The sequence below is a fragment of the Talpa occidentalis genome, unplaced genomic scaffold, assembly GCF_014898055.3.
Source record: "Talpa occidentalis isolate TD23 unplaced genomic scaffold, MPIMG_talOcc4v2.1 talOcc4.10, whole genome shotgun sequence".
In the NCBI taxonomy this organism is placed as follows: domain Eukaryota; kingdom Metazoa; phylum Chordata; class Mammalia; order Eulipotyphla; family Talpidae; genus Talpa; species Talpa occidentalis.
This window is the reverse complement of record NW_023600993.1, coordinates 95,393,974-95,402,164: the sequence shown is the minus strand read 5'-3', so window position 1 is coordinate 95,402,164 and position 8,191 is coordinate 95,393,974. Positions and strand designations below refer to the sequence as shown.

The 8,191-nt window shown below is 44.4% G+C and overlaps 1 non-coding gene across 1 annotated transcript; it reads left to right on the top strand.

Moving 5' to 3' along the window:
- Positions 1-718: 718 nt before the first annotated feature.
- LOC119237777 (small nucleolar RNA U13) lies at positions 719-822 on the top strand. The gene has a single exon (XR_005123422.1). It is a non-coding gene; the product is annotated as a small nucleolar RNA U13 (small nucleolar RNA).
- Positions 823-8,191: the final 7,369 nt, after the last annotated feature.

Genomic DNA, 8,191 nt, shown 5'->3' with positions numbered 1-8,191 from the left:
TCCCGCACTTCTGACTATACCCAGTGCTTGTATAAATAAAGAAATAAATCTTTAAAAAAAATAAAATAAAACCAGACACATGGGCCTTGAGGATCTCTTGGCTTCACAGCTCTTGGCTCTCTGCCAGCTCTCAGCATGCCATTAGGATTCCAGGTCGACGGAGACAGGTAGGACGCATTTAAGATTTTATTTCCCTCTTTTCTCCCTGAGTTGTACATTTCTTCATTTCCCCTTCCCTTATAAACAAACCTTTTATTAACCTTTGTGTGTGCCTACAGTTGAGTATTAATAAGTCCCTTTTAAGCATGCGGGTGAGGACCCACAGTCAGGCAACCCGTTTTATATCGGGGTTGCCCTGTAACAGTTTGGCACCCAACATGGTTTCCAAGTTATACCCATGGCTGACCAGCCCAAAGTAACTTTCCTTGCATTGGTCACCATAAGCGCACTAGGTCTGCAGGACTCGCAGTGTAATCTTTGTCCCAAGTCTTGACATGACAAAAGGAGACCTACAGAAAGAAAATTGTGACCAAAACATTACAGAATTTGCAGATTACTTAGGAATGTCAAAGAACAGAAATGCTGAAAATGGCATGGTGAATTAGAGAAATACAGAGGCTGTAAGAAAGACAATGAAAGGAAATCAATCAGAAAAAAAAAAGGTATTCAAAAACACAAGAAAATCTCCCTCGAACAATAAAATAAGCTGATTCTGAAGATTAGAAAATGATAAACAAACATGATGATTTGGTGTTCACGCGGCTGTGTGAGATGTACCTCTCTTAAACCTTGTTACAACATTGGCATATTACCCTTCTGATGTGAAAGAAAAAAAAAAGAAAATGATAAACAATGCAAATCACCAACACATATCCCAATTGAGTTCTTCAGGTTCATGGATAAAGAATAAATTTTTGAGACAGTTGGCTAATTGTGCTAGATCACCACAGTAAATGCCTTTACTATCTCCAAAATCCCACTAAATTGGCACTAAAGGAATATTTTTAAAGGGATAAATTCTCAAGATCAAATGTAACAGTAGAAGAAACGACAGCAGAGAAGACATGTCATCAAGATTTTGAAGATAAAAAATGAGTAGATGAGGGTAATTGACCCAGATAAAGAGAAACTGAGACCTACACACACCTATAGAACCTGCAAAGAAAAAAGCAATCCGAACCACAGAACTCTGGGTCGACCAGAGTCCCTGAAGTCCCTGAAGGCCACTGAAAATAGAAGAGACCGAGTCTGTTAGCTGAGCTTTTAGAATTCCAGGCCTCTTTCCTGACCCTGCAAAGCCAGATGATGGTTCCTCCCACCCAGTAGAAGGTCAGCAGTTTGCTCCCAACCTCCCTGGAAAGGTTGAGTCCAAGGTCCCAAAATGAACATCAATATCAACTAAGAGTGAGTATGAGTTGCTGTGATAAAAATGACAGAATGAAATGTAGATGTGCATGGAACAGTAGGAGACAGAAGTCCTTTCACTACTTAGCCCCAGAACAGAGTAGAGCCCTGATACAAAAGAACAAAAGACCCCTCTAGCCCAAGTGGAAACACTCAGAAGGATAGACATTTAGGGCCATCCAATGCCCAACTTGATCCCAACTCCTTTACCCCAAAGTAAAGCCCACTAGTTAATAAGCACCTACCTCCCAACCTCACCCAGACCTTCCAGTGAGCCTTTCAGTGCCACACTCTTAAATGTGAGCAGCCAGCCAGGGATCACTAGATATTTAGAGGAAATTTGAAATGCAAAAGAGAAAGAACAAAACAAACAAAACACCCAATAAAGCAGAGGGATGAGAAGAGGAAATGTATGAATGTACAAGCAAGGCAGTAGAGGATTTGTAAACAGGGAAAAAAGAAAGCTATCACAATGGGCCACTTGATTTAGAAATCCAGAATAAGACTAAAAGAAACAGCAAAAGGAGTAGGAAGAGGTTGCCAAGTATGCAGACAGGTGGGTGGGAGGGAGTTGGTTTTCCTTATAAGCCTGGGAGTACATTTTGACTTTTTAAACTATGTACACTTATACTTTCTAAAAATAGAAATGAAGTGTTTCTAGAAAAAGAAAAATGACATTTGAGGACTGAAACTGTAGGCACGCTGGCAGAAACACAAATCATCTACAAATCAGGAAAAGCATCAAACTGGACTGAGATTTCCACAGCAACTGTCAAAGCCAGAAGGTCTTGGGGAAATGGTGCTATCATTTAAACCCTGTGAACCAAGGTCATTCTATCCTGCAAAACTGTGGTTCAAGTAGAAAGGCAGCAGGCAGACATCTGCAAATGTAAACTAACTTGGAGCATACCACATCTATGAATCTCTCTTGGGAGACCTACTTGTTAATAAAAATCAGCAAATAAAGAAATAAATTAAAAAGATCTCAGGGGGCCTCCCCGGTGGCGCAGCAGTTGAGCGCTGGGTTGCGAAGCTGCCTGCAGCCTCTGCAGCGCCGGTTCGATCCCCGGCTGCTCCCCGGCCACCAGCGGAGGGTCCCACATGGCGCGCAGACCTCTCCTGCCGCCCGCTGCTCCCCTCAGCAGTGTACTTCGGTCCTTCTGCCTGCTCTGCTCCCCGCTCTGGCTCTGGTGAATTCTCTCACCCTCCCGCGCTTCTGACTGTACCCAGTGCATGTATAAACAAAAAACAAACAAACAAATAAATAAACGAAAAACATGCCTCTATTAAAAAAAAAAAAAAAAAAAAAGATCTCAGGGATGGGCCTCCCCTGGTGGCGCAGTGGTTGAGCACTGGGCTTCAAAGCTGCCCACAGCCTCTGCAGCACCAGTTCAATCCCTGGACACCCACGAGGGTCCCACATGGTGCGCGGACCTCTCCTGCCACGCCTGCTGCTCCCCTCAGCAGTGTACTTCCATCAGTCTGTCTGTTCTGCTCCCCGCTCTGGCTCTAGTGAGTTCTCTCACCCTCCTGCACTTCTGACTGTACTCAGTGCTTGTATAAATAAATAATAAATCTTTTTTTTAAAAAAAAAGATCTCAGGGATGAAGACATCATGGCAAAAGACTGAGCATGAGTAATGAATTCATCTGAAATTAGAATTTATATAAAAAAATCTTCAGATTGTTGTTTCACATAAATAAAAATGTTTTAAATCTTAACAATATAAAAATAATAATGGAGAGGAAAAGGAAATGGGGGAGAATGGGGACAGCTAATGGCCTTTTCTTTTTAACAAGTTCACACATACCACCTAACATGTGAGTATGTCTTTTTAAAATGCATGATTCTGAAGGAAATGCAAATTAAATCCACAATCATATACTACTACATATCTATTAGGGTGACTAAACTTTTTCAATGACAATGCCAAGTGCTGACAAGGAAACAGTACCTCATGAGTCCTTACACTTTGCTGATGGAGATACCACCACCACTACAGTTTGAAAGTTTCTCATAAATTTGGACACTCACTCACCACAAGATCCAACAATCCCAAACCTAGGAATTTACCCAAGACAAATGAAAGTTTACATCCACAGAAAAATCCTTAATTGTTTGGTACAGTGTTATTCATAATTACCCCAAACAAGAAACAACTCAAATGCCCTTCATTTTGGGAAATAAACAAACTGTGCTCTACCTATATAAGGCACTTGGCAAGAAAAAGTTACATAACCCACAATGTGGTTAATTCAAGTGTACTATGTTAAGTGAGAGAACCAAAGTTCAAAGGCTATCCTCTCTCTGAATTCTGTGATTTTCTGGAACAGGCAAAACTACATGTACAGAAAACAGATCAGGAGCTGCCAAGTTCCAGGTGTGGAAGGAGGGTTTGACAACAAAGGGGCAGGTAGAGCGAGAACTTGGGGAGGGTGGGACAGTCAACCTCTTGACTGATTGTGGGGTGATCACGTGCCTCTGCATTTGTCATAACTTATAGAACTCACTGTAGACTACTCTGTGTGAAATAGACTTGGAAAAGTTAGTCAACAATTTTTCTAGAGCAAGCCCAAGTCTTTTAATTTAAGACAATTTTATGTTGTTCTCAAAAAGTCCATAGTGTGATTAAGTATTTCATTGAAAATATCATTATTAATTATGCTCATGATAAAATATATATTTTTAAAAACCATATGACTCCATCTACTGGTTTTCCTAATTGCTTGCTAACCTTGGAGGTATCTTTTAGGAACTAGTTCCATTGGTAATGATGTAATATTCATGTGAAGTTTAAAAATTTCTTGGTTTCAGTGATTTCCTTTTCTTCTGTTAATGTCAGGTACAATTGGAGTGAATGATTTTTACTTTCAAAAGTATCCCATTTCACAAAAGTAGTCCTGGCTACCTCTCTCTCTAGAAACTCCACATAGAAACATAATTTGAGTGATGGCTTTTTGGAATATGGGGTGGGATCTTTTTGTTTTTACTTTTTTCTGTATTTTCTTACATTTTTATGCATATACACTATTTTTTTTAAGATTTATTTATTTATACAATCACTGGGCACAGTCAGAAGCGCAGGAGGGTGAGAGAATTCACCAGAGCCAGAGTGGGGAACAGAATAGGCAGATGGACGAAATACACTGCTGAGGGGAGCAGCAGGCAGCAGGAAAGGTCTGCGCGCCATGTGGGACCCTCGCCGGCGGCCAGGGATCAAACCGGTGCTGCAGAGGCTGTGAGCAGCTTCGCAACCCAGTGTTCAACCGCTGTACCACCAGGGAGGCCCCATATACACTGTTTTTATGGATACAGCAAGTCTTATAATCCTAGCCTCTCTCTGGCACGCATGTCACTCTCCAGGGGTGTGGAAGTCCCACCATCTTTCTGGATGGTACATTCTTTTCTTGCTCATTCCTATATCCCATGGAGTGTGTGGTCCCCACGACAGCTCCCATACAGCTGGAATAAAGGAAACACCTAACAGGGAGGCCAGAGAAGTTCATCATGAATTTGGAAAGGGAAAATTATCTCAGGGTTCTCAGACCTGACCTCAGGGGATATGGCTTCCCTTCATCTACCTGGGCGACGAGGTGAAAAACTTAGCTAACAAGAGTCCAGGAGACTAAACCCAACCATCTGATGCCCCAACATCTGGAGATCTGTCTCTCCTGGTGAGACAGAGCCTGTGACAGAGACCCAGAGGTGGGGTCCTAGCACATGAGAACCACCTGGAGGACATCCTCCGACACTGTGACGTGAGGTCATCTGTCATGCCCTTGAGGAGAGGATTCAAATCCTGTGCACAGCAAAGCTCAATGTAGTAGGTATGGAAGGAGAACCTAGGCCAGCAAGGGAGCTATGCCAGATACGCAGCGCATCTTAACAGGGCTGTGCTGCTCTCAGGCTGTGGGTGAACCCAGGCTACTCCTGAAAAGTGATGAAAGTTTGCCTTCTGTGAGAAATGGCCCTGAAAATAAATGCAACTGCTTGTGTTGGTAATAAATGGGAAGAAAACGGGGCGGCATCAAAGAAAGTGATAGAGAGGAGAGCTCTGTACTAAAAAAGAAGATCAAATTATACTGTAGCTCAAATCTCCCATGTCAATGAATTCAATACATACTCAGTTTGGAAATCAGAAAATGTGAATCACAAATCTCAGCCAGAGTTCCCATCCTGAGCACAAATGCTCATCAAATGAAGGCTCTGTTGATTTCTGAATTCAGTCCTTCATTCATTCAATGTTACTGATGTCCTACTATGCACCAGGCACTGGCCTTGAACCTGAGGATGGAAGAATGAGCAGAACAAAGTCCCTGCTTTCGTGGAGCAAGTCTAGTGGAGCAAAGCAGTAAATATATTTATTCTGTGTCAGGTGGAAGGAAAATATGATGAAAAGGTGAGCGGGGCAGAGACAGAATGAAGGAAGTGGATGCTTTCCCTAAATCATCAAGAAGAGAAGATGGCTACTGAGCAGAAAGTCGAAAGCAACAGAGATGGGACCACATGGTATCTCCAGGCAAAGAAGGCAGCAAGTCAAAGGCCTGGAGGTCAAAGTCAAAGGACTGGGCTTAAAATAATAGCCTGGAGGTCAGATGGGCCAGAACAGGTAAGTAAGAGGAGTAAGTAAGTAAGAGGAGGAGCAGCAGGAGAGCCCAAGGGAAACCATTTCAGAGTTGTGCACAGACACTGACATGCGTTGGCTCAAGTTTTAACAGGATCAAACCGTGCAGAGAGTAACCTGCAGGGAGAAATGTACAGAGGAGGCAGTCCATGGAGAAGGCTGCTGCAAGGCCGCAAGTCTGCCTGGCCGGACAATGGAGTTCCACAGAAGTGGTGAGAGATGGTCAGCTTTGGACCATAGCTGGAAAGATGGTCGGATTCGGGCTATAGTTAGGCGAAGTTCAGATCCAGACACAGCCCACTAATTAGCTGTTGCCAAGAGGCGGTCAGGGCATCCTTGGGTCCATCCCTAGTGAGTGTCAAGGGTCTATTTAGAATAAGCCAAGTTGGAACAAGCTCAGCTTGTGTTAAGCCATTTATATTGATTGCTCTAAGGTATGCATTATATCTGGAAATACAGAGCTGATAATTAACAGCGGCTTATGTTCAATTTTACTACCATTTCATTTTGGTAAAAATGACGCCCCCGGGAGACATAACCTCTGATATGGGAAATAAACCCACAGGCAATCCTATTTGGGGGTGCCCACTACTTAGTCGTTGCCAAGTGGCGGTCAGGGCGCAGAGAGCTCCTAGACAGATACACTCGCCTGGTCTGGCTGAACATTTAAGGCAAAAAGTGTGTTTTCAAGACTACCATTGAGGATGCCTTAGAGAAACAGTAACGGCAAAGGCACGTGGCTGCAACGCTACCCAAGGAGGCTCTTGCGCAACTGCGCTTGACCACAGGAGCGGAAAACGGAAAGTCTCACGCAGGCAAACGGGCAGTGAAACCTCGGTGTCTTCCGTCCCAGGCCAGAAGTGCAGGCGGCTGGAGAAATCACCAGACTCCCTGCTAAGGAGTCTGCAAAGTCTCCACTACTCAGTTTTCCTATGAAGCCTCTCAAACTTGCTGTCTGCTGATGCCTGTTTGTTGTAAGGAGTAAATGAGAGAGTGGGATCAGTTTCCAAAACTGGGGGAGGGTAGCATCAAAGGCTTGAGTGAATATGCCATTACTCGTTGTGTGGCCTTGGGAAAGTCACTGAGCCCCACTGGCCCCCAGAGGGAAAAATAAGGAAACCTCCCTAGGAGCAACGTGAAAAGGAAACAAGTGGTATATCCACACGCACAGGCCTGCACTTGGCCCTTCCCAAGCCCCAATCCTTGTTTGGCCCTGACATTAGTAACATTCTTTGCACAGCCCAGAGTTAGGAAGTGGTTTCAGAAGGGTTTCCCAGGCCTCTCGGGGCCCTTTGGTCTGCAAGTAGTGGACCACACTAAGCTGAGGTCTCCAGCTGGAACCCCAGCAGCCTTGTATACACCCAGGCTGAACCCCAGCAGACCCATACACACCCAGATGGGACCCCAGTTAACTCATACATCCCCAGATTAAAGCCCTGACCCCCAGGGAGGGAGCAAGGATGACTCCTCAATGGAGTGTGGACTTCAAAGATGAGAGGCAGCTAATGGAGAGTAAACAGAACGAGCCCTCTTAGGGGAACTTTGAAGTGATCAAAAAGGAAACTAAAGCCCAAAGGGGGGAAGTTGCTATCTAAGACCACGCTGACTGTAAAGGGGTGGAGAACAACACACAAGAGGCCCCTGGGAGAGTGTCTGGCCTCGCCCTCCATTTCCCAGGTGTGGAAACTGAGGCCCACAGAAAGGAGGGAGGTAGTCACGTTCATGTGGTCACTAGTCAAAACCAGAGTTGGTCTGGGCGCTCCCCTCCCCACCTGGCTGCCCCGTCACATGCTTTCCTATTGGCAGGGATGCCGTAGGGGGCCTGGCGTGAGCGCCCCCGAGATGTGCTATGGGGTTGATGCAAAACATTTTGTTTTGTATCACGCCTGTGGTGACAGCTGAGTTAGACTGAATGTTCACAGTCATTACACTCAGAAACCACACACGAGTTCCATCCACTGGGGTTTCAGAATGAATCAGGTTTCCAAACTCTCCTCTCTCCTCCTCGTTGCATGTCTGTATATGGTAACCTTTAGAAAATGAGTCTTATAATTAGTCATCTTGGCCTAGTTAAAGACAACAGTGTGTTCTCCAATTTCACTTTGTTTTCAATTTCAACAAGAGAGGGATGCCAACGGAAATTTTCACCATGGTTCAAATATG